Genomic DNA, 27,629 nt, shown 5'->3' with positions numbered 1-27,629 from the left:
CACAAATTGATGAAGAAAACTATAAATATCTATACCTTTTGAACCAATAATTCTACTTCTGGGAACTGAGCCTAAGAAAGCAAACAAAATAACTGGTAAGGGTTTATGACCAGTGGGTTTCATCATAGGGTTGTAAGCTCTCTACATAACCTCCACCTAGCTGATGAGCTTTCCACTCCCAGTGTAAGATTTACTGATGGAACCCATGACTCATGGAACCTTGGCAGCTGGTAAGCCTGCCTGGTTTGCTCCTGTTACTCACGCAGTACGAAAACCAAGAGTCAGTGGCTCCTTCTGAACTTGTTCACGCCAGTTGTCTTTGTTCTTGTCACTGCATAATTTAACTATATTACATAAAAAAAGATGAAACTTGAGTGCAAACGTGTTTTTGTTTCTTTGAAACTAAGTTGAATGCTTTGATAAGCCCTGACGAAGGTGGGTCCCTAAAAAAATGTAGTTATTGAATGAGAAGTGTGTGAGACAGCTGTCAAAGAGGAAAATAATTATAAACACTTAACATTCTTATTCTTTTTTTTTATTTTTTTATTTAAAAAAAATTTTTTTTTTCAACGTTTATTTATTTTTGGGACAGAGAGAGAGCATGAATGGGCGAGGGGCAGAGAGAGAGGGAGACACAGAATAGGAAACAGGCTCCAGGCTCTGAGCCATCAGCCCAGAGCCCGACGCGGGGCTCGAACTCACAGACTGCGAGATCGTGACCTGGCTGAAGTTGGACGCTTAACCGACTGAGCCACCCAGGCGCCCCAACATTCTTATTCTTAATTAGGGATGCTTTGCTTCAGTGTAACAAAAGTGAAGTAGGAAAATATTGAGGGTCCGTGATGAATTTATGTAAGAAAGAGGATGCAAAAGTTCAACCAGGGGTTCCATTCTCAAAGAAAACACCTGCCCTGTATCACAAGGCTAGTGAACGATGCAAATTCAAATGTTTTCAGTTGGAAGAAAAATCTTAAGAATATATGTATCATTTTATAATTCCTTGTTTTCTCTAACTTTTTATCAATTGATTCAACAAATTATGATGCTATAGGCTGCAAGAAATATACATCTAACATAGTATGTAGGAAATATATACGTAGAAAAAAAATATTAGAAGGAAATGTACTAAAATATACAGGGTCGATATATGGTGGGATTATGGGTGATTTTAAAAATTTTATTCTTTATTCTTTTTTATTTTTTTATTTTTATTATTTTTTAAAGTTCTCTTTTGAGTGGTTTTTAGTTTTTTTTCAATATATGAAGTTTATTGTCAAGTTGGTTTCCATACAACACCCAGTGCTCTTCCCAAAAGGTGCCCTCCTATTCTTTTTTATTTTTAAAACCTTGTAAATGTAGGCTTATTTTAACAATGTAAAATGTAGCAAAAAAAATGTGAGGAAGATTAAGAATGGGGAAACAAGATTCCTACCAAATTGAACCCCAAAGCTCCAAGGTTTCCCATTTTATAATTCATGTTAAATCTCTGCATTTCCCCATGCTAAGCATATTTATAGTGCAGAAAGTGGGAAGGGTGTTTCTCTATGAAGCTGCACTTCTAGATTTTGTTTTATCTCAATGCTCTGTCTCAGTTTTCAGATATTACACCAGTTCTTTGCCTAAATCAGCTCTGCACAGTGAGTCCCAAGTACATGATTAGACTCCACCAGGTATGTGGGAAGAAATCTGGGGTTAAGCTTGCCCAGCTGAGGTAGTCCTATATGGTGCTGCTTTAGAGTACTCAACCAGATTTAGAAGGTCAACAATCACCCTGACCTAGAAGCACATGATGGCTCTGATTCAAGAGCATTAACATGCCTTTTCTGGGAGTTGCTTATCATTGCTTCTCATTGGTCCTTGACATTCTTTTCTATCTGGGCCCCAGTCAGTCTCTGGCATCTGGTTTAAGCCATTTAAATGCCACAGTCATTTCTTTTCTACTTCTGGCTTTAAGAAGTATTATCTTTTCTTTCTGCTTTTTTAATGCCTATAAATGCTACAAGCTTTGACCTTGAATGACTGGGAATATTTCAGCTGTACAGGGGGAAGGAATTCAGAGAAACTCACAAAGAGAAAGGTGAAGATATAGGGAGAATATACTATTCACTCAGGGAAGGGTGGGTTGTCCTGGAAGTTTACACATAGTGTACTCATAAGCAGGGGTATCACTGAAAATGTTTATCAGCTAGTACACACCTGGATGTGCTTGACTTTATCAGTTTGGATGCTACTTGTAAAACAACTGATTCTGGTATGTAGTTACATAAAAGTGGCTACTGGGAACCAAAAGCTGAGATGGTACACTGGCTGAGAAAGGAAAGTCTTAATGGTGTTGTTAACAAATTTGGGCTTTCTGGTAGGCAGTAGGAAGCTACTACCTGATTTCCAACAAGCCAGTGAAACAATTAAGAAGTTTATAAAGGAAGCAGGTTTTAATCTGTACTGACTAGCAGGGAAGAATCCACAGGTAGGTAGATCAGTTATGAGGCTACTGCTACATAGCAGGTAAGGAGGAATCCATCGATGTTGTCAGTATAAAGAATATAAAGAAAAAAGGGACATGAAAACTATGGCTGAGGTGGTACTGGAGCGTCTAATGTGCTCCAATGTAGGGAGCAAGGCTGGGGGAAAAAATCAAGGACGATTCCAAGATTTCAAATCAGAGTGATTTTTTGGGGGAGGCTGTCAAGATGACTCAAGAACAAGAATGGGAAACAAAGCTGGACTAGATTCCTAGTGGGTGTCTGTGCTGAGGGTGGGGCAATGGCATGGATGAGGAGCTGTAGCTACTCCTGCCACTGCCATCTCTCTCTCTCTCTGTGTCCAACTCACTCCCAATAAACATTTAATCCAATAAAAATAGTGCACTTAATATCCAGCCTCCATTTTTCTAATTATGTTGGTCCTGCAACTCTCTTTTATATAAAAATTCTGGAACCATTACTAAGGTGTATGAGTAGTGAATGATGGAAATTGTAGGCTTACAGCCAGAGTGTGCGGGAGCTGGCTCACATGGCTGGTTGTGTTCATCTCTTCCCTACTCTGTGATCAGGAACATCATGTAGGTAGCCTGAAATTGGCCATGGTGGTGGGAATATTTACACCACAGAAATAGGCAAACTCTGCGAATATGGATGTTTTTCTCCCAGAGAACCTGTTGTTGAATATTTATACCTCTCTTAGGAAACTGGCTATGAAAATTTTAAAGAAGTGAAATTTGATAAAAGCTCTTGAATGATTATGAAGCAACATTTAACAATATCAGTTGGAAGGAGAAGGAAGAGCAGCACGTACGATTTTGAGGTACACTTGTTACACATGGCTATCAAGATTCAAGACAGGTGGGATGGCAAGATTTTTTTCCACCCAGGGGGATCTCTAAACATTTCTAAGTTACTTGTTGGTTCCTTGAGGGACAAACTTCTGATTTTTCAAACAGTATGAAATACTGCTTAAAGTACTCTGGCACAAATTATGTTTTTCAAAATGACCACTGTGGGTGGTTCCTGCTTTCATGCTCCCTGGTGCAACGGTCCTGCTGGATTTCCTCTACAAATTTGGTTAACAATTCAACTGAGTGATAATAAATTTTTTCATCAGGCTAGCATGCTGAATGTGTGAAACAGTTTTTAAAGAGCAAATCCCCTCAATACTGTAGGCCACTAAACTTTTTCAGGGCACCTTTCTGGAACTATGTCTGTGGTCAAATGTCAACCCCACCCCAATACAACCTCATTTGCCGGATCTTCTCCTCCCTTCTCCAAAATGCCACTGTAGTTTGTATTCACTCTTTTTATAATGAATCATTTCTAAGGCTTAATCCCTCAACTGTGAAATTTATTACAGAAATTGTTAACTAGAGCAGGCAGGATAGAAGAAGTGATTATGCCTGAATGACATTTTGGTTGGATTAAGGTTAAGATACCCATTATTGAGAGATATAGTCTCCTATACAGAGCAAAATACATCTCTTCAAGCCTACTCATGTATTGGAAAAAACTATAGATTGTGCAACAGAGATTCCCATGTTATTCTCATGGCAATTATTAGGCTCTACAAAAGAATCCAGTCTCTTGCTATGTGGTTTGAAACATAATTGGTGCTCAAAAATGCTTCTGGAAAGAAAGGAATATTGTTTCGGTAGCAGTAGGGCTCCACTGCAGTAAACTTTAAATAAATATTTGAGGCACTAAAGGAATAAAGGTCCCTTTTGCTTGAAATATTATTTTAGAATTGTCAGATAAATTTAATCAATAGCATGTGAATCTTGAGCATTTATTCATTCTCTTAGTCATCTTGAGTATCTTTATTTCTCACTTGGGGAAAAGTATTTAGCAAGATTTGTTGACTGATTATCATTTTAAAATTACCAAAACAGAACAGACAGTGACATTAAAGAGTATTAAAAAAGTGAAGAAAGGGAGGTGGTCAATTTATTCACCATAAAAAAGGGTAAGGGAGTGGGACTGTAACCGGTTAGGGAGGATGATGGAGAAAAAACCGACCTGGAGCCTGGGCCTGAATGTTGGTGGGAAGGCTGCAAAAGTTGTTTTTAATGGAAGTTTGCAAGAAGTGGGTGGAGAAGAGAAGGCAGTAAAGTCACAAAATGGAAATTGCTGGTGTTGGGTACTGAGATGGGTCATACTGTACCATACCACAGACATCTTATGTATATGGTGTTCATGATATGAGCTGTTATGGTGGTCATGGTAATGATAGCACTTACTATTTTAAGATTTGTAAGAATGAAATTCTCTTTTCACATTCGCAATTATTTTTGGGGTATTCAACTCAAACTTCCATTTTCTCTGATTTTGTTTGGTACTTTTCTGATGGCATGTTTGTAATTATTTTAAAATAAGTGTGGTTAGGGGCGCCTGGGTGGCTCAGTCGGTTAGGCGGCCGACTTCGGCTCAGGTCGTGATCTCGCGGTCCGTGAGTTTGAGCCCCACGTCGGGCTCTGTGCTGACAGCTCAGAGCCCGGAGCCTGTTTCAGATTCTGTGTCTCCCTCTCTCTCTCTGACCCTCCCCTGTTCATGCTCTGTCTCTCTCTGTCTCAAAAATAAATAAACGTTAAAAAAAAAATTAAAAAAAAAATAATTGTGGTTAGTGGGAATTTTGCTTCAATGGAATATTTAGTGTATCACTTTTTTTTTTCCTGTAAATATATCAGCTATACCAGTGGATTTCAAGCTTTTCGGACACATTCCGGTGTATAAAAAATTACATCACAACTCAGGACATATCCATTCATATCACAACCCATTCATATCCAACTGTTTAGTCTACTAAAATAAAATGTTACTAAAAACGATGCTTATCTTTTGATATTTTCTGTTCAATTCCATTACATTTAAAAATGCTAACTAAAACCTACCAAATGGTACCCATGGTGAGGAACAGACTGAAAAACAGGGAGATTAACTCAGAGATCCATAGAAAAGATAACCAGGTGGTTAACTTGGGCCTCTGGTACCTAGCACAGAATCTAACATGTAGAGCTTTAGAAATGCTGAAAACAAGAAAGAGGGAGGGAATCACATCTTTTTGGTAGGTCATTTATTTTTCTCAATTTAAAAAAGATTTGGTAAATCCATTACATGGCAATTTTACTCAGTTTATTTCATCTACAAATTTAGTAAATTTGTTCCCGAGTTTTAAATTCAAGTTAATGGATAATCTCAATTTTACCATTAATCCAACAATCACTACACATTGAGCTTTAAATCTCCAGAAGGTTACGGGCAGCATGGGAGTTATAGATGTGGCTATAGGAGCTGTAGCTCTCTGGCAAGCACCACGTCCTGGTGACTGCCACATTTCAGTAAGAGACCAGGCAAACTGTGCGTATGTGTGTTTGTGTGTGCATGGGTGCTCGTACATGCATGTGCACTGTGTGGTGAGCACTCATACTTGGGGCTGTAGGGGCAACTCATCTAAGAGTGAAACAGTGCCTTTGTCTAAGAAGAGAGCTTGAATACAAGATAGGGTTGGCCCTCTGATTTGAAATTAGAACAGAAGCTGGATATCTAATTTTCAATTTTTACCAGTGATGTCTACGTTTAATAAAATAATAACATCCTGCTTACAGCCAGCAGCCACTTAATGCTAGATGGAATTAGCACATTCTTTGACCTTTGGTTGTATTTGAGTATCTTGGAATCAGTAGAAAAAAGGAAGCAAAAGAGAGATAAGAGACTAAAGGACAACTTTCCTCTTCCTTCTTCAGAACAGATTCTGTGACAGTTGGAGCAGATTTGCTCTGGCAGTTTTCTGCCCCAGCTAACATGATAATAATTGCCTCCACTTTTGGAGGAGGAGCAAAATGTAGCCCTCCTTCCTCTCCACTCATTTCCTACCAGCTCTGCAAAGAGCTGCAGAAAACATGTGCAAACCCTTCCTTGGTTGTTATTTATTCCTTCCTTAATGAAATAGACCTTTGTTTGCCTCCTTGTCCACGTCACCAGTAATGACGAACTGTAACATCGTCACTCTAATGCAATATGGGATCCTAATCAGACTGGTTAATATTTGCCGATACATTTCATAAAGAAGAAAGAAAAACAAAACCCCGATCTGCCTAACTGATCTTAACAGTGGGCCAGTTTTATGTAGAGCTCTCAGTTCTATAATGAATAATGTCTACAGTTAACCTAGGCCAGGCAGACAATTTCAAGGGAAAGTTCTGGCAGCCATACCTGCCTCAACAGAATTGATTCCAGGAAATTCTTGCTTAAATTAGTAGAACAGGATATAAAGTGCGCCCTGTTTTGACGCTTAAAACTATCTTTTCCCTTGGCCACATAGAAAATAATAGAGGATATTTTTTGATACTGTCAATGAATTTTGAAAACACCAACCATTGTTTCACAAATATTTACTGGTCACCTACTATGCACCAGGTATGATCATGTAGAATTGTATTTTATACAACTTTTACTCTTATTTATTCTATGAATTGTCTATACTCTGATCTTTAGAACCCTTTGGAGTATTTATTTTGTTTCTTTTATTGTAGCTTTTGCTAATTGTATTCTAATTCATATTTTAATGCAATCTTTCTTAATTATAGATCCCCTTCATTAATTAGTATTGCACTAGCCATGGTGGCCCATCAGAAGAGGGATAGAAGTGAGTAGACGGATAAGGAGAAATTATTATTTAATTAACTAAACATATAGGGTCCTTTATAGAGCAGTACTCATAAACTTAGTTGAGAAATATGACTAATTCAACCCTCAGCAAAATGAGGGGACGGTTCGGAGATTTCCCATATGCTCCTGCCCCACACATGCACAGCCTCCCCCACTATTTAAAAAAAAAAGAAAAAATTAAGGCTTATTTGTTTTTCAAAGACAGAGAGAGACAGAGCGTGAGCAGGGAAAGGGCAGAGAGAGAGGGAAACACAGAATCTCAAGCAGGCTCCAGGCTCTGATCTGTCAGCACAGAGCCTGACGTGGGGCCTGAACTCATAGACGGGGAGATCATGACCTGAGCTGAAGTTGGATGCCTAACTGACTGAGCCACCCAGGTGCCCCACAGCCTCCCCCACTATTAACATTACCCACCAGAGTGGTACATTTGTTACAGCTGATGAAGCTAAATTGACGCATCGAAATTACTCAATGACAATAGTTTACATAAGGGTTCATTCTTGGTGTTGTACATTCTATGGGTTTGGACAAATGTATAAAGACATATATCCATCATTATGGTATCATAATACAAATATCAAAATACAGGGTATTTTCACTGCCCTAAAGATCTGTGCTCCATCTCTTCATCTCCCTCTTTACCTCTCCTCTGCCCCACCAACTCCTAGAAAACAACTGATCTTTTTACTTTTTCCATTATTTTGTTTTTCCCAAAATGTCATATGGTCAAAATCACACAGTAGGTGTCCTCTTCAAATTGGCTTCTTTCACTTAGTAGTATGCATTTAAAATTCATCTGACTTTCATGCGATTTCATTTCTTCTTAGCACTGAATAACACTCTATTGTCTAGATATACCAGGGTTTATTTATCCATCTACCTGTTGAAAGGTGTTTTGGTTTCTTCCAAGTTTTGGTAATCATGAATAAAATTTCTATAAACATCCACGTGCAGGTTTTCTGTGGATACAAATTTCCAACTCCTTTGGGGAAATACCAAGCAGTGCAACTGCTAGATTGTATGGTAAAAATCTGCCAAATTGTCTTTCAAAGTGGCTGTACCATTTTGTGTTACCAACAATGAATAAGGTCTCACTGCTCCATATCCTTGTCAGCATATAGTGTTGCATTGTTTTGGATTTAGCCATTCTAATTAGTATACGGTGGTATCTCATTTTTGTTTTAATTTGCATTTTCCTGATGACATACAATGGGGGGCATCTTCTCATAGCTTTTTTGCTCTCTGTATATCTTTGGGGAAGTGTCTGTTCAACTATTTGGCCAATTTTTTTTTTTTAATCTGGTTGTTTGTTTCCTTATTGTTGAGTCTTTAAGAATTCTTTGTATATTTTGAACAACAGTATTTTATCAAATGCATCTTTCTAAATATATTTTGCCAGTCTGTAGCTTGTCTTCTAGTTCCTTTGACATTGTGTTTTGCATAGCAGAAGTTTTTAATTTTAATGAGGTTCAGCTTATCAATTTTTTCATAGATGATGCCTTTGGTGTTGTACCTAAAATGTCATTGTTATACCCAACGTCGCCTAGGTTTTCTTCTAGGAATTTTGTAGCTTTGCATTTAACATTTAGGTCTATGCCCTATTTTAAGTTAATTTTTGTAAAGGGTGAAAGGTCTGTGTATAATTTCTTTTCTTTTCTCCTTCTCCTTCCTTTGCACATGGATGTCCAGCTGTTCCAGCATCATTTGTTGAAAAGACTATCTTTGCTCTACTGTATTTCCTTTGTTCTTTTGTCAAAGATCAGCTGACTATAATTATGTGGGCCTATTTCTAGACTCTGACAACATAACAATTTTTCATTGATCTGTCTATTCAGTCACCAATATCAGACTATCTTGATTACTGTAGTAAGTCTTAAATTTGGGTAGAGTTAGTCCTCCAAATTTGTTCTCCCTCAATACTGTGTTGGTTTTTCTAGGTCTTTTACCTCTCCATATAAACTTTAGAATCAGTTTGTCAATATCCACACAATAACTTGCTGAGATTTTGATTGGGATTACATTGTATCTATAGATCAGATTGAGAACTGACATCTTGACGATGTTAAGTCTTCCTATCCATGAATACGGACTATCTCTCCTTTTATTTAGTTCTTGGATTTTGCTCATCAATTTTTTAGTTTTCTACATATAGATATTCTACATATTTTGTTAGATTTCACTTAAGTATTTCACTAAGTTATTTCACTTATTTGGGGTGCTAATGTAAATGGCCGTTAATTTCTTTTAAAAAGATACACATCTATAGCCAAATTATAGAAAGAACCCAAATGTCCATAGACTGATGAATGGATAAAGAAGATATATATATATATATATATATATATATATATATATATATATATACACACACACACAATAGAATATTACTTGAAGACCAAAAAGAATGAAATCTTGCCATTTTCAACAACATGGATGGAATTAGAGTGTATTATGCTAAGCGAGATGTCAGTCAGAGAAAGACAAATATTATAGGGCTTTATTCATATGTGGAATTTAAGAAACACAACAGATGAACATAGGGGAAGGGAAGGAAAAATAAGATAAAAACAAAGAGGGAGGCAAACCATAAGAGACTCTGAAATACAAAGAACAAACTGAGGGTTCCTGGAGGGGAGGTGGGTGGGGTGCTGGGCATTAAGGAGGGCACTTGCTGGGATGAGCACTGGGTGTGATATGTAGTGATGAATCACTAAATTCTATTCCTGAAACCGTTACTACACTATATGTTAACTAACTTGGATTTAAATTAAAAAAAAAAAAAAAAGGCTAGACATCTGTCTTATGTTCCTTTACAGAAATCACACTAATCTGCTATACATGTAGTATATCCTCCCTTCACCCACCCCAAAGCCTTTAAAAATAAAAGCAAAGAAATAGAAATGCATTAAAAGATAATGTGAGTGCACTGCAAAGTGTAAAGAAATGAGGAAAAAGTTACAGATTATTATTGTCAGGCATATTGACATTGTGCAGTGTTCCCAGCTTCTTCTCTATTATTCCCATGATGGGAGTTCAAAGGCAGAAGTGTCATTTCTCCTACCCTCATTTGTAAATTGGGCATGTTGGCTGGGCAGCGCTCTGCCTACTGAAAATCCAGAAGATGGGCTCCTGAAGCTCTAAATGGAACTCATAATTAATATTCCCATGTCAGGGAGAATATGTTTATGAAATGACAGCTCATAAGGCTATGTGTCCAATAAGCTTGTTTAGATGGACCTAAATATAAAAATTTTCCATTATAACAATTTTTAATGTCTTTTTTTTCTGTTCAACAATTCATTCTAATACATGAGTTTCTCACACATCTTGGGATGGACCCTCAGCTCAAACAAAGAATATTTCTCCTAGAGCCATTAAATTTAATGGGAGTATTGGGGCCTCAGGGGCCCCTGGAGGAATTGGTACTGGACTCTTTTTTGCTTCAGAACCACTGTGCTTTGCTTGTGCTGAGCCAGATGTCACTCCATATGGCTGCCTGCCCATTCTTACTCCTCTCATCAGATCTACAGCTTCGCTTTGCTCCCTTTATCATGAAACCTTGTAGAGTTAGTCAACAATACTGACCTTCAGATTACTTGTCTGCAAGAAGGAGATTGTCATGTCTGTCCTGTCCACCGACTCTGGGGCCACCTGACATGGACATCTGAGTCATTCCAAATATCTTCTTCCATCATCTGCCCTTGGGTGTCTGAGGCCCTAGGATATATTATCTTGTCACCTGATGCCCATTATTTGACTCATAAGGCCCAGCCTTCATCACTGGATTCCACCCAGTGTCATGCTGCGATCATTGGTAACCTTGATGTGGATGAATCCAAAAGACTTTCTTTCTGCTTTTATCTTAGTTGACTTCTTAGCCATATTCAACACATGCCTGGTTTCCTTTTTGAAATACATGCCTTTCTTGGCTTCCATGACCCACAATCTATTTGTTTTCTTCTTTCTGCCTACCCATCTTGGGTAGCTTTTTGTCCTCAGCTCAGAATGCCAGAGTTGAGCAGATTTATTCCCCTGCCTTTTTCAGTACCTCCTTCCCCCCTGGGTGATCATACCTAATCCTACAGCTTTATAGCCCACCTTATCAGTTACCTATTGCTGCAATATTGCTATGTAATTCAGTGTCAGGTAGCAGTGAGTAATTTCAGAGTGAGAAAATTGAGCCTCCATGAAAAAAATTAACTTCTAGATGACATAAGTGACATGAGCCTCTAAACCTGATTCCTAGGTTATTGCATTTTCCACTGTATTAAGAACTCAGAAAGACAGGAACCATTATAGCCACCTCATTTCTATCAGGAGCCATTGCAGAACAATCACGTTTCAAAATAATTTTTTAAAAACTCTCCCATATTTTAGTTCTCCAAAATTCTGTACAAATATGCCTTTAATGTCTCTTGTTAATGTTCCTTATTTAATTCTTAAATGAGAACTTTCGTCCATTTGCCACAACTATAATATATTCAAATTCTCCTCTTCTCTCTTCAAATTATTGTAAATGGCCAATCCCTATGAAATGATTCATCATATCTACATTTTCAAGTTCGGTATAATAAAATGGTACTCATTTGGGATAAAGGAGGTATCCATTAGGATTCCTGGGTGGCACATAGCAACAAATGATCTAGGATAATTTATAGAGAAGAGGACTTTGTTGGAGTAATAATAACAAACACCTATAGCATTTACTCTGATTAGGCACTGCTCTAAGCATTGGGCTAATTAATTCCTGGGAAACCCTATATGTAGGCACTTTACAGACGTAGAAACTGAGGCACAGAGATATTAAGTAAGTTGTCCCAGATCACACAGTTAGGATGTTGCCAAACCTGGATTTGAATCCAAGCTCTGTGGCTCCAGAGTCTTAGACACTACAGCATATCTAAGATTATGGGGAAGTCATAAAATGAAAGGGAAGGCTACAAAGGCAGGTTCAGAAGAGGTTAGAAACCAGGGTATCCCTAATCAGGGATAAATGAATTCTAATCACCCCTCAAACACCTGTCTCACTTAAAGGCTCCAGATTCAAAGTCCTGGGAGACAGGCCCAATTAGTCCTTACATAGGAGAGGGCAGGGCACCTTAACTGAAGTTCTACTAAGGCTGCATGCAAAGGGAAAAAATCAATTCCCTAAGAGGAAATGGAAGTGTTGTTATAAAAGGAAGGGAATTTGGAAGGAGTGGGCAGCAAAACAATGCCCACTATATGGAGCATGAAGGAAATATTTTTATTCATATTAACAAAATGTTCACAGTGACATTTGTGTGAGAGATCTCTCAACTGCTTTAAGAACATGCACTCAGTAGACAACTTTAGTTGGAAGAGATATCTGTACCCCTTTCCTGCTACTAACTCCACTCCAAGCCCTCTCTGTAGAGTCCATGTTTTCCCACTTGAGTTGGATCACAGCATGCACAAATATCTATCATCATTGAAACACTCTTCCCTGACCCCATATAGCTATTGATGCCTATCTAATTCTTACACAGCTGTGCTTCCCTCATAGTCTAACTTCTTAAAAAGACAGTCTACAGTCCCTGCATCTCCCTTTCTGCACAGTTACTCCCCAATCTACTATCATCTATTTTCTTCTGTCATTCCTGCATTCTACTAACACTGCCCTTGCTAAAGTCACCAATGACTGGATTTTGCCAAAACAAATAACCGCCCTCCCTTCTTATCTTGACTTCTCTGCATGCAGCATTTTGCATTCTGAGCACTCTGTCCTTCTAGAAGCTCTCTTATGATATGCTCACTTGGTTTTCCTCTTTTCTCTACAGAAGTTCTTCTTAATACCACTCTTTGGCTCTTTTTTCCTCAGTTCCTTTCAAAATGTTGGCATTTCTAGAAGTTCTGCTCTTCTCACTTTATACATTCAACCTGGGGAACCAATTACTTATATATTCATCAATCTCAAATGCATCCCCAGCCAGAACTGTACCAGTCTCCAAAAGAGCAGCTCTCCTCTTAGAAGTGTTACTGATGCCTCTAATTGGATATGGACCAAAACTCATCCACTCTTACCTCTAAATACACTCCTCCCTCTTAATTATCTCAGCCAGTGTTACCTCCATTTCTCACTTGAGCCAGATACTTCAAAACCACTCTTGCTTCTCTCTTCTCCTTTCTCACATCTCACTAACCAGTGAGATTTGTCTTGTAGACAATTCTTTTTTAATATCTTCTCTGTCTACCACCTCTTCTCTAGTTTCCCTACCGCTGGTATAATGTAGGCACTTACCATTTCTTGCCAGAATTATTTCAAGGACTTCCTATATAATCTCTCTGCTTCCAATCTGTACCTTCTTCAGTTTTCCACACTGCTGCCACAGAGATTTTTCTAAAATGCAAATATGATCATGTAGCTTCCAGAATTAAAATCCTTCAATGACAGCCACACGCTTCATGAGAAAATTCAAATTCCTGAGCTTAGCACACAGGTTCCTTGTGATGAGACTCCTGTTACCTCTTCAGACACATAGCTTGGTAGGATCCCCAGAGTGTTTCAGTCCAGCCATTAAGAAGGATCTGTGGTTACCCAAACATGTCAAGTCTCTTCACCTTCATCCATAGTGCTTTGTGTTTCTTGAATGCCCTCTATACTGGGGTGCATACTGTCTCCTAAAATTTAGGTCCACCTGGAACCTGGGAATGTGACCTAACCTATAAATAGGGTCATATATAATCACATATATATAGGGACATATATATATGTCATATATAGTCACATATAATCATGTGAAAGTGAGGTCATACTGGGTTAGGGTGGGCCCTAAGTCCAATATACTGGTGTCATAAGAAGGAAATTTGGACATAGACATACACACACAGGGGAGAAGGTCCTGTGAAGACACAAGCAGAGATTAGAGTGGCACATCTAAAAACAAGGAATACTGAGGATTGCTGAAAACCATCAGAAGCAAGGAGAAGGATGTGGAAGTTTCTTCCCCAGAGCCACTGGAAAAAACCAACCCTGCTGACATGTTGGTTTCAGACTTCCTGTTTTGTGAGCCACACAGTTTATGGTATTTTATAATGGTGGCTCTCGGAAACTAATATACCCTTCCTACTCTTTTCCCTTGCTAACGTGAATTCAGCTTAGCATCTCTCTGGCAAGCCTTCCTGGTGCTTCCCCACCCTCCGGCCTTGGATGCCCTTCTTCTGTTTTCCCATTGCATCTGTATGTATCTCTTATTAAAATGCAGTGCTATGCTGTCATCAGTAGATTTCTGTTCTTTGTGTTTTCTTTGTCGGGTGATAAGCTCTAAGACTGTTGAGAGGGTGCCTACCTGACAGTGTCAGGATCCTGCATGTGCAGTTAACATTCAGTGAATGTTAGCATGCCTCAAAAGACGTGTGATTTTATTTCTTTCAAATGGAATATCACAAACCATCAGGTAGAGAGGAGATAAGTAAATGGGAAAAATAAGATCTCACATTAGGCCAACAATGTGCAATGCGCTGACAATGAAACTACTTTAAAATAAAAGAAGAGCTGTTTGGATTACTGAGGTTAATTTTATTCACTAGTGCTGATGAGAATTGTGTGCACGCTGTCCCAAATTATGAATTGTTTGCTTTGCATTTTTTTTTACTAGAAGTTCTGACTACCAGCTCATAATGAAAAATGTATCATATGAGTATCGAAGTAATAGAAATATCCTTCACAAACAATAAAATAAATGGAAGTCAGGGAAGTTTACATTATGCCTGACCATTGGGCAGCTGTGATCTCTCACTTGCTCCCGTGGCGTTCATTCTTTATTGGGTAAACTTCCACAGGTTTGTAGGAGCTCATTAGGGAAGGATCAATCCAAAGTGTGTAGGATGTTAGCCTGAAACTCACTTGTCAGAAGTGTTGGCACTTTATTCACTAAAAATAACCTCTTCATGGCCTGAAGTGGCTTAGTGGGCTGTACCCTCTTCACTATTATGGGAATTATAAAACAGTCTCAGTGTTTATGTTAAAGATCTCACCAACATGTGGAAATCTGCCTAATTAAGCTATAAAAAAATGAACTTGTTTCCTTTTAAGAATTCATTAATTGTTTGCCATACATACAATTATATTCCCCTCAGATGGTAACACAGGCCATTGTTTCTAAAAGTGGTAACAATAGTAGCCACATCCACTCAGGCCTCAGAAGACCACCTGTTATTAAAATTAACAAAAGTTGCCAAGGGCTTTAGCATTTTGACTGCAGAAGATCTTGCCTTATTGAAGGCTATGAGATGAGATTAAAACAGGGCCTTTACAATGATTATTTTTCTTATTCACTCAACTGTTATGCAGCTAAGCAAAAGGACTGAAGCACCATGAAACAAACATGTTACACTTTGTGGCTATGTCAAATTGTTTAACACAGACAGGTGCTGGGCCTGTGGTAGGTACAAGAGAGCCACAAAGATGAGCAAGATTCAATCCCTGCCTTCAGAGGCTGGCGTCTGCTGAAGACAAAGGCAATTTCAGTGCCAGAAATTTCAACAGTAACGTAAGAGGAGGCTGACTCATTCCATCTTGTGTAGTCAGGGAAGGCTTCCTGGGGAAGCTGTGATCTGCTGCAGTGCTGAGAAGGAAAATTCATCAGAAACAAGGTAAATAATCACACAGATCGTGGGACACACAAGATGGGCTTTGGGAACAGCTCCGAGTTTAATGAAGAGTGAGGAGGGAGGAGAAATAGTAAGGCGTCAGGCCCCAAACGTGGAGATAATATTATCTATATAACTAACTCCTTAATTCACTCATTAAACATTGAGTGGTTGGTATGTTCCAGGCACTGAGGCTATAATGGTCAATATACCAGTCTTCCCCTTCAGGAAGTTCTTTTTTTAGGTTTAATTTTGAGAGAGAGAGAGAGAGAGAGAGAGAGAGAGAGAGAGAGAGAGAGAGAGAATCCCAAGCAGGCTCTATATTGGCAGCACAGAGCCTCATGCTGGGCTCAAACTCACACACCAGGAGATCATGACCTGAGCCCAAAGCAAGAGTTGGACGCTTAACCGACTGAGTCAGCCAGGCGTGCTGCCCCTCCACCCCAGGAAGTTCTTATCCAGTCAGGGAGGCAGAAACCTAAAGGACTGATTGGAAACAAATTAGTGAGCCTCTTGAAAGAGGGAGGTACAGGTGTCAGGAAAGCTCAGTGTTAGTACATCTGACAGAGGAGCCACCCAAGGCCTCTGAGTGTAAGCGACAGCAAAGCAGCCTTGAAAATCTAGTAGGAGTTTGCCAGTGAGAAGGACAGAGCATTTCAGGTGCACATGAACAACAACGTGTGAGCAGCTGTGCAGAAGCAAGAGACAGCCTGTTGGGAGGAGTGGTTGAGGGTGGGGTGGGGTTGGGACAATAAGTGAGCACCGCTAAAGCTCCAGATGCAAGGCTGACAGCATAAAGCAGCCATCTGTCAAGCGATGGGGCTAAGGGCAGCAACCGAGTGAGGCTGTGCTGGGCCGAGTATGTCTTTTCCCCAGGTCATGGGCAGTCACTGAGGGCTTGATGGGGCAGGTGTGTGGAAGCCTGAGAAAGAAGGACCTATGGGAAGGCTACTGCAGGAGGTACTGTGAGAACCAGGGCAGTGATCATAGGAATAGACAGGAAGGGATGAATCTAGAAATACTGAAGAGATCAAATCACCTGTGCACTGTGATTGACTGAATGTAAAGGATGAGACAGAGGGAATATCCAAGGCTTCAAGATGAGGCAGGAAGGTAACAGGATGCTGTGATCAGTGTAACAATAGAGGTATTTACACAGTACCCAACATAAGTCAGTGAGGGAAGGGACCCAGACCACCTTGAGGAGAGTTTTGGGAAGCTGTGCTGAGAAAAATGACCCCTGAGCTGAGATCTGAAGGATGTGGAGTAACACATCAGAAGGAAAGGGTGGAGGAAAGGAGGCCACCCAAGGCAAGGGAAACAGCACAAACAGAGGCAGGAGACTGAAAACAATACATCAGAGAATGATCAGCAGTGCAGAATTCCTATGTCCCTTACCTTCTGGAAACATTTCTCTGTGTGACAGGCTATATATTGACAGGTGGTTAAAGTGTGCTTCTAGGATCAGATGGTTTGGATTCACACCTGGCTTGCCACTTACCAGCTGCGTGGCCTTGGGGAAATTACTTAACTCCTCAGTGCCTACCGCATGTAACACTTGCAACACAGAGATGAAAACAGCATCTACTTCATAGGGTTGCTGTAGGCACTCAGAAGAAAGCTTGGCACCCAGTGTTGGCTAGCAGGCAGCGGTAGCATTGGTGATAGTGGTAGTAGAAAACTTGGCTTTTCTTACTAATACAAACTTACCACCAGCTCCACCTTGCAAGTCTCCTGCCCCTGCTATACCCCTCTTCTCATCCCATCCACGTCATAGCTATGGAATAATCAAAGGTCCATAACTTAAAATTTTAATTCTGAAAGAAAAAATGTGTTGGAAACCTTGGGCTGCATTGTGAAAATCTCAATTCTCTACCCTGTCATACAATTCACTTCTTTCTATCTTTCTTAAATATAACTATCTCCTTTCTCTATAGACATTCCTAAAACAAGCTACTCAAGATTCACCTGTATGCAAACCAAAATTGATGCTGATGGGGAAGAGACAGGTGAAGGAAATCAGTGTATCCAAGAAGAACAACAGAGGACTGGGTGTTTGGGCGGAGACCATTATGGACAAGAAGCTTGTTAGAATGTCCACTCTTTACCTAAATCCGTAACTCTGCTGTCCCAACCGCTTAATTTATATCCAATGGAAAAAGAAGTAATACACTAGTTTTTCAGTTAAATTCATCATTTTCTGCCTGACTTCATCAGTTGCTCATATTCTCCCTCTCTCCCTTTTTCTTTTTCAGACCATAATTTTCCCCTTAACTTTTAGACATTTCCCTTTTTCTAGAGGTTGCTTGACTACACTTATTTCTTCTTAGATAGAAGGAATGTTTTCCTTATGCACACAGACATAAAAATTAAGGGAACACAATGCTTGAGAAGTTGTCATATTCTCTGAATGTTTTAGGAGGAAGTAGAAGTTAGCTGAAGCACTAATTTGCAAAATATAAAAGTGTTCACTTCAGAAGCCAACTTGCCTCAACAAAAGTATGGTTTTTGCTGATATTGTTAAAGTTGTACAGATGATAATGTCAGGTGGGTGATGCTCAGTATAACCACTGAATAATAATAATAATCCCCCAAATCTTGTACTCAACTTTATTTCTTATCCTCTGTCCGGGGCCTGCTTCAGAACAGCTGTGATATTTCCCTTTCAGCCAAATTTACCTTTCAGTGTTGCTTTATTATATTCTGTTTTAATCACATCGGATATACCTTGTTTTCATCTGAGAATCCACATTCATATTCAGAAAGCTTACTTTAAAAATGTTATAGTTTTCTCATCTTTCGTCTTTGTGTTTTTAAAATGTGACTCCAATTCAGGAGTGCCTGGATGGCTCCATTGGGTTAGCATCCAACTTTTGCTTTTGCCTTAGGTCATGATCTCACGGTTTGTGGCATTGAGCCCTGTGTCAGGCTATGTGCTGACAACGCAGAGCCTGCTTGGGATTCTCTTTCTCCCTCTCTCTCTGCCCCTCCCCCAGTGGTGTTTTTTCTCCCACAAAATAAATAACTTTAAAAAAATTTTTTTAATATTTATTTGTTTTTGAGAGGCAGAGAGAGACAGAGCATAAGTGGGGGAGGGGCAAAGAGAGAGGGAGACAGAATCTGAAGTGGGCTTCAGGCTCTGAGCTCGAACTCATGAACTGTGACATCACGACCTGAGCCAAAGTCGGACGCTTAACCAATGAGCTACCAGGCGCCCAAAATAAATAACTTTTAAAAAATGTGATTCCAATTTCAATTTATCTCCACCCTCTATGTACATCGCTTCTTATACATTAATTTCTTATTTTTCATGTATTTTTTTTGTCATTACTTTTAGAAGCTTCTTGACTTTCAGGATGATTAGAAAACAAAAATCTCAAAGAAGAAAAGTCACTAAGCACTCACAGGAAAACTGTGCTTTCTCTCATGATATGACATAACATAAATACCTTAAATACAATAAAGACACTTAAACAATTTTTAACTTTACAAGGATTTGGAAGGCAGTAGCACACGAATACTTACAAAGCAAATTATTTTTTTTTTAAGTTTATTTTGAGAGAGAGACTGCACATGCAAGTGAGTGGGGAAGGGGAAGGGAGAGAGACAGAGAGACAGAGAGAGAGACAGAGAGAGAGAGAGAGAGAGGAGGGAGAGAGACTCCCAAGCAGGCTCTGTGCTATCATCATAGAGTCTGATGCCAGGCTCAAACCCACAGAATTGTGAGATCATAACCTGAGCCGAAATCAAGGGCTGGACGCTCACCTGACTGAGCCACCCAGGGGTCCCAAAGCAAATTATTTCTAAAATCTACTACTCCAACCTCAAATTCTTAAAGAATTCAATACTGAATTCAATGGAAAATTGAACTGAATTCAATAAACATGTACTGAGGATTGCCATGTATTGGACATTGCGCTAAGCTTTGTGGGGCTATGCAAAGATATGTAAAAATTTATAAAAGCTGGCTGATGTGTTTCAAAATTGAACATTTTAGAAAAGATATACCCCTAAAAACAACTTGTACGAATCATGTAGAGGAAAAGGGCTGTGGGAATGCAGGAGAGCAAACGTTCAATTACCACTAGGGTGAACTTAAAATAATTTTTGGAGGTGGTAAAGATTTTTTAAAACTATATACATACACTTTATTTCCTTAAGCCATGGACGTTTGGAGTTTATTATATCATTAGAAGTTAGGCTACTGTGGTTACTATATCCAAACTAATCAAATTGGACCACGTACTGTTTCCCAGTTTGGAGTAAAATTTGAGTTGGGTTTTAAAAGCTGAGCGTTTGGGGCAGAGGAGGAGAGCCCAGACAAAGAATCACAGACAGCAACTCATAGACTTACTATTGTCCATCATGGTCCATTGTACCTGGAGCTTAAGAATGTATGAAGGAGGAGGGCTGGGAAGGGGTGTAGATGGGGTTCGGATTGAGATACTTGCTGGGAGATATGGCTCTAGGCCCAAGCCTATTACGAATAGACTTCAATGCCAGGTTAAGAAATTGAATTTTATTTCAGAAATTATTTCCAAGTTCTATGCCTTGAAATGAGTGAAAAATGAATGATTCCATCAGCTAAAATGTGAAATGAAAGAGAAAAAAGAAATGGTTGTGTTTTGAACTGTTTCTGAATTGTAGGAAAATCATAATGAAGCCTGAAGGTAAGAAAGATGTGGTAGGCATATTTCATGATAATTTTGGTAATTGCTGCAAACATGGAAGAAAGTTTGCTCTGGTTTCAGAGTTGGGCCAGCAAATATATCAATTGATGACAAGAAAACAGTTTTATCAATTTCCTTGGGAGATCCCACACTTTTGATTAATGATTTGAGCACGCAGAATAAAGGGCCATCGAATTTCAGAGCCACACGGGTCTTTAATGGTCACAGAACCCTGCTCTGTGCCTTGGATGGGTTTCCCCAGAGTAACTAACTGCTGTGGTCCCGGAGCCTTTTCTGCTTTTTCACTGTGTGTCCTTAACTGAATACATTTTCTTTTTTCTTTTTTTTAATTTTTTTTTAACGTTTATTTATTTTTGAGACAGAGAGAGACAGAGCATGAATGGGGAAGGGTCAGAGAGAGGGAGACACAGAATCTGAAACAGGCTCCAGGCTCTGAGCTGTCAGCACAGAGCCCGACGCGGGGCTGGAACTCACGGACCGCGAGATCACGACCTGAGAGCCGAAGTCGGCCGCTTAACCGACTGAGCCACCAGGCGCCCCAACTGAAGACATTTTCAAGGTGGCTGATTTGAGGTCAGACACAAGGTATGATCCTGGAAGGGAGGTGGGTTTTTTTTTCCCCCTTTAAAAAGCCAACTGGTTCTGGGGCACCTGGGTGGCTCAGTCAGTTAAGCATCCGACTCTTGGTTTCAGCTCAGGTCATGATCTCACAATTCCTGAGTTCAAGCCCTGCACTGGGCTCTGAGCTGACAGTGCAGAGCCTGCCTGGGGTTCTCTCTCTCCCTATCTCTCTGTCCCTCCCTGCTGCTCTCTCTGTCTCTGCCAAAATAAATAAATAAACTTAAAAAAAAAAAAGCAAACTGGTTCTTATGTGAATCAAAGCATAAATTCTCAGCCTCTTAGATAAAAAACTAAAAAATAATCACAATACAAATACGTTTGATAATTGTATAATGTTGTCTTGGGCACTACTTATTCCTAAGATGATGTAAAAGTGTGTATATCAGAGCAGTGCTCTTTCCCCCCTTCCTTAATGATTTTCTGGGTCAATTAAGTTTTCAGTGCCACCCTTAAGACTGAAAGTTAGCATTAATTTCATAAAAATGATATATTCCACATTAGGGCAGAAGGAAGCAGATGAGCAAGTTCTTCTTACTCTGTGTAACCTGGTATTATTCAACATTGGCCTGGAGAGGAGAATTTTGTGTTTCCATGCAGGGATCCCTAATGAGAGTTACTGAAAAACAATGTGCTCTTGTCAGAACAGTGTGGAGCTCTTCTAAAACTGGGATGGAGCTACGTTTTACCCTTTAAAGGTCAGGAGATATTATTATGCAGCAAATTGAGCCTATGATTTATCTTTTAGAAAGGCAGCATCACACACATACAAAACCCACAAGGTTTGGGTTACATTTTAAAAAAATTCTAGAAGATATTGAAAATGAGAATTAATTTCCAATAACAATGCTAATAATAGCTCCAATTTTTAAGCCTAAGACATTAGATTAAGTATTATCTCTTATTTACTCTCCACAACACACCAGCAAGGAAGGTATCATTTTCTCAATTTTAAAATGAGGAAACTCAATTTTATTCCTCATCCCCCTTGAACTCCAGCTTTGTTTTCACCACTGATCCCCTCTGCCTGACACTCTGAGACTTTCCTTTCTACTTTTGGACAGTGTTTTTGCAGTCTTTGATCAAACTTATTCTTTTTCTGACCCCTAAATCTGAGTTTATCAGGAATTTTCCTCCTCTGTCCTCTTCTTTCCTGTCCTTGGAAATCTCTTTCACACTTGGGATATCTAATGGTGCTGATCTAGTAGCTGTAAGTCCTGGCATCAGCCTCTCCCCATGTTCCCATCCTCCTCCACTTTCATACCTGCAGGCCAGATATCTGATGTGCATGTCATGACCGGTATCCCAAACAACGCCCAACCCGGGATTCGACATCATTGTGTCAAAATGAACTTCTCCTTCCTACATCTCTATTTCTTTTAATGGCACCAGTGTTCTCTGGGTCAGGTCTGGCTTAAAATCCTGGAGTCATTTGGACAGCTCTGACTCCCTCACCCCCTATGTTTATGCAGTCCCGATTCTTGTCACATCTCTGGCTAGAAATATTTGCAACTTTCCTTCCAATAACTGGGACTCAAATAACATACCTCTCACCTTCTACAGCTTTTAAAAATACACAGAGACTTATGTGATTTGTCCCACAGTTTCGAAGCGGAGTTAGGACTTGATCCCAGGGTTTCTGACTCCTGTTTTTTCCAAGGGGGGAATATCACAACAACTGTGTCTCCAGGCCCTGCTTGAGCTGGTCCAGGTGCCTCAGGCACGGTCTCTCTACTTGGTTCCAACACAGCTTATATAAGCACTAATAGTCACTGCCTCATAATCACTGACAAATGACCTCATTTTAAAACACAGATCTGATCACCTCATGCTCAGCTCAAAATCCTTCAGTGCCTTCCTCTACTGAAAAATGTTCTCATTACTTAACCTGGCACCATAGACATCCTCCGGTTTGATTTCCACACAATTTTGGAATACTGCTTCCCACAACCCCCTCTATTCTCCAGCCAAATGGAACTACTCTCAGTGTCTCAAACATGCTTGAAGCATTTGCCTGCATTCCTCTGCTCAGGCTATGGCCTCTTGGAATGGGCTCCCTGCCTTTGAAAATGCTGTCTTTTCTTTCTTTCATTCATTAATTCCAAAACATTGATGTATCAACAACAGTGTATCAGGGTCTGTGCTAGACATGGGAGGAAGCTAGTGAATAAGCTAGAAAGGATCCATTTCTCAGGGACATTAGGATCTACTGGGTTCTTAAATTTCGGGACAGATGCCACACTCTTTGCAAAATGTCTTTCCTGATACCCGTGGCAGAAAGTGATGACTTCTCCTCCCAACAGCCATAGCACAGGGAGAAAACCTATTGCAGGATTTATCATAATCTGATTGAATTACAGTTATTGAGTCTTATCTCTCACCCTAGGTTGTAAGCTTTATTTTTGATGGAGACTCTAAGTAGCTCAATATTTAGCCCTCATAGCACATAGTACAGAGCTCCACATAGAAGACCTCAATAAATGATATTGGAATAAACAATGTCTCTCAGAGTCTGTGACTACGAGATTGGGCAGGGAGAGCAGCACACTCCATTCACACACAGTCAGGAGAGGACAGTAAGCTCACACTCCTCTCACACCCCCCCACCAGATGGTTAACATAACATTATTTTGGTCAACAGAATTGTCAGCTGATATCCAGGGCCCCATGATACTTGCCTTTATCCATTTAAAGAGAGTTTTGAGACCAAAACTAACTCAAGATTTCTGGTCATCAGAGCGCAGATCTGTTCAGTCTGCACATTTTTCTGTGTCAATAAGCAGGAAATAGGATTAGCATCTTCCCCATATGGTCTGTTTTTCCGACTCCAGAACCAGAAGGCTGCTAAACTCTGGACCATGATTCTAGGCTGAATTTGTTTCATGAAAATTAAAAATAATCATGTACAGTTATATTTACTCTTCTGGGGTACAGTTCTAGGAATTTTACAAATGCATGGTTGTATGACCGCCGCCACAATCAAGATATAGAACAGTCTCATCATCCCCCTAGAGACATACCCCTTGACTATTCCTTTGTAATCAAACCCTCCTCCGCTCTTAACCACTCATCTGTTCTCCACTCCTGTAGTTTTGCCTTTTCCAGGATGTCCTATAAATATAAAAGTACATAGTTGTTTCGGTCTGGTTTCTTTAATTAGCGTCACATACTTGCAATTCATCTGTGTTGTTGTGTGTTATTAATAGTTTGTTCCTTTTTATGGAAGAGTGGTATTCCATTGCAAAAGTGTGCCACTGTTTATTTATTCACTCCCTGAGGGACATTTCGGTTATGTTCTGGTTTTGGTGATTGTGAATTAAGCCACTACAAAATACTTTCTTGGGTTACCATAGGTTTTCGTATCGCTTAGGTAAATGGGAGTGAAATTACCAGGTCACATGGTAAGTGAATGTTCAATTTTATAAGAAACTGCCAAAATGCTTTCCACAGAATGAGTCAGAGGTCTAGTTGCTTCACATCCTTACCAATGCTTGGTTTTCTCAAGACTTGTTTTTTTCTTTTTTTTTTTCTTTGCCCTTCTAGATCTATATAGCGTGAGATAGGATTTTAAGATTTCATCTTTTAGAACCATAATATTTCCACTTCCACACTAAGGCCACACTCAATATGTCCTCCTCCCCCTTCACTTGGATCTTTGTATTATCCCTCCCACTAGATTAAGGATTCCTTTGTGGGTAAGGAACAAGACTTAGCCATTTTCGTATATATGATGTGCTGCCAACCCACCCCAAGGGTGGGGATTTGCAACAACAGGAAATAACACATGCTACTTAAATAAATGCTCCTATATGATTAGATTTGATCAACACATAATGACACAACTAAAGTATCCAAAACATAATATCATTTGCCCAATTTTATCAATTGTTTTATGCCATAGGAATTTTAATAAAATTGTGCACTTTCCTCCCTTCTCACAGATATTGTATATCCCCCAAAACTTTCATTTGTTTTGGAGGATATTTGTCTAAATTATGGATTTCAGTTTATCAAAGGGCAAATTAGAAAATATGGTTAGGATGGTGAAATATTTGAGTAACAGATTTCTTGTGCCAACATGAAAAACGAGATTTTTCTTACTAGTACTTTAGTAAGAGATTATGACCTATTTATTTTACAAGTTATATCACTTACTTGCATTTTTTTTAAAAAAATGAGCTATAATTGACATATATCATTATAATCATTTCAGATGTACAACATAAATGATTCGATATTTTGTATATAATGTGAAAATGATCACAACAGTGTCTAGTTAACGTCCATCGCCATACTGTTACAATTTCTTTCTTGTGATGAGAACTTTTAAGATACTTACTCTCTCACCAACTTTCAAATATTCAACACAGTGTTATTCACTATAGTCACCATGCTGTACATTATACCCCTGGAGCCAATTTATTTCATAACTACAAGTTTGTGTGTGTGTGTGTGTGTGTGTGTGTAATCACATTTGCTTTATCCATTCATCCATTAATGACACTTAAGTTTCTTACCTTGACTATTGCGAATAACGCTGTAGTGACCATGGCAGTGCAAATATCTTTTCAAGTGTTTTCATTTCCTTCAGATAAATACTCAGAAGTGGAATTGCTGGGTCATATGGTACTTCTATTTTTAATTTAAAGTTTTGAGGAAGCTCCATAGTGTTTTCCACAGGGACTGCACCAGTTTACATTCTCACCAATGCTGCACAAGGGTTTCCTTTTCTCTACATCCTTACCAATGTTTGTTATTGCTTGTCTTTTTTGATAATAGCCATTCTAACAGGTGTGAGGTCATCTCATTGCGGTTTGTATTTCCCTAATGATTAGTCATGACTAGCACCTGTCAGTCATCTGTATCTCTTCCTTGGAAAAATGTCTTTTCAGACCCTCTGCCCATTTTTTTAAAAATGGGTTTTTGTTTTGTTTTTGTCAGTTACTTGCACTTCAGTGTGCTTTTTAGGTGAGAGGAAAAATTGGAATTACAGGGGGAAACTGTAATCATCATTTATGAAGTGAGTTGGGGCAAAAAAAAGAGGTTGAGAGTCACTGATAAAGACTCAATTTCAAAAGTGAATGTGTCTTTGAAGTGCCACGGGCCAACCTCCCAGTCATTGCCAGAATCCTGACTATAACATCTGGTTGAATAGTTGCACCATTAGAAAGCTCACCGCTTCACATGGCACCAGTGCATACATCCTTGCATGCAAGAGTCTCAAAACAAAATAAATACAAAACATTGGGAAAGCAGCTTCTTTCTAACCAGCTTCTGTTTTTCTGTAACTTTGTATCATATTAACTTTCCGTAGCACCTACAGAAATCTAAACATGGAGTGTGGAATCTATTGTGGCAGAAAGATGTTCACCTTGCATCATCCAGCCACGAGCAGAGTTAATCTCATTAACTTTTATAATGCAAGATGATTTATATTTTGAAGAGATGAACTCAGAGGCGTAAACGACATGAATTTTGGAACCTGTTTTTATATATCACTCTTTCTGCAACTTTAGTTTTTGAATGGAAGTAAACCAACAACTTACAGTTGTACATAGAGAAGAAAATTTGTATAAGTCTATGGAAGAAAATGTCAAGTATAATCTATGAGTAGACTGGACTCTGAGCCATTTAATGGAAAGCATTCTTGCAGAACTCAAAAACAAGGGGCTTTCTAACCTTAGACATTTCTCTTTCTATTGGCTAGTTTCCGGGGTGGTTTCGTATGAAGCTTAGCTCAGATGGAAATCCATTCCCGGGATTCCCTTCGCTAAATACTCCTTCAGTATAGTTGGCTACAAGGAAAACCTCTGTGATATTTGGTGGCAGAAGTGGGGCATTAGCATTATTCGGCTTGGAAGAGCCCTGTGGTGCAACAGCGGCTGGGCGGCTGGGTGCTGATCTCCTGGCTCACCTCAGTGACCTCAGGCAGCAGCCAGGCTGCAGGTCCGCACCTCCCACCAGACCCTCTCTCTCAGCTTCTGCCCAAGGTCTGTCAACAGCTCTGCAGTGAGAAGGGTGAGCCCCTTTCATGGTTCTCCCAGGTGGCTGTGGTTGGAGGAGACAGGAGTCCAGTGGGGATTCTGTTTTGTCTTTCTGTGTTCCAGTTTGTCTTGTGGGTTCCAGATTGTCCCTGCTCCACTTCACATCCAGCTTTTCTTTCCCACTGCTGGCTCTGTTAGCCTACGATCACCGCAGGCCCAATATCAGATGCAGAACAACTGCTTCCCATAGACCTTTTTATAAGCTCCCATGATTATGTAAGATCTAACACTTATGATAAATCCATTATTCTACATCCACCGTACCGTTACTGCTTTCCTAACTGATACCGCTTCCATAAATTGTTTCTATTCAGAATATGCACTTGGTTACAAATGGTCTTTTTGTGCCTGACTTAAAAAAAAAAAAAAATATGATAGAGGCACCTGAGTGGCTCAGTCGGTTAAGCCGTTAAGCATCAGACTTCGGCTTGGGTCATGATCTCATGATCTCACGGTTCGTGAGTTTGAGCCCCGCGTCGGGCTCTGGGCTGACAGCTCAGAGCCTGGAGCCT

At 39.6% G+C, this 27,629-nt stretch overlaps 1 protein-coding gene across 2 annotated transcripts in view; it reads right to left on the bottom strand.

Annotated features, from left to right (window-relative positions):
- GPRIN3 (GPRIN family member 3) overlaps positions 1–27,629 on the bottom strand; it is a 59,792-nt gene that overhangs the window by 17,321 nt on the left and 14,842 nt on the right. The gene's annotated exons all lie outside the window — the stretch shown is intronic.

This window comes from Felis catus, chromosome B1 (genome assembly GCF_018350175.1).
Source record: "Felis catus isolate Fca126 chromosome B1, F.catus_Fca126_mat1.0, whole genome shotgun sequence".
Lineage (NCBI taxonomy): Eukaryota > Metazoa > Chordata > Mammalia > Carnivora > Felidae > Felis > Felis catus.
Note: the sequence above shows the minus strand (reverse complement) of the source record. Positions and strands in the feature narration are given on the sequence as shown.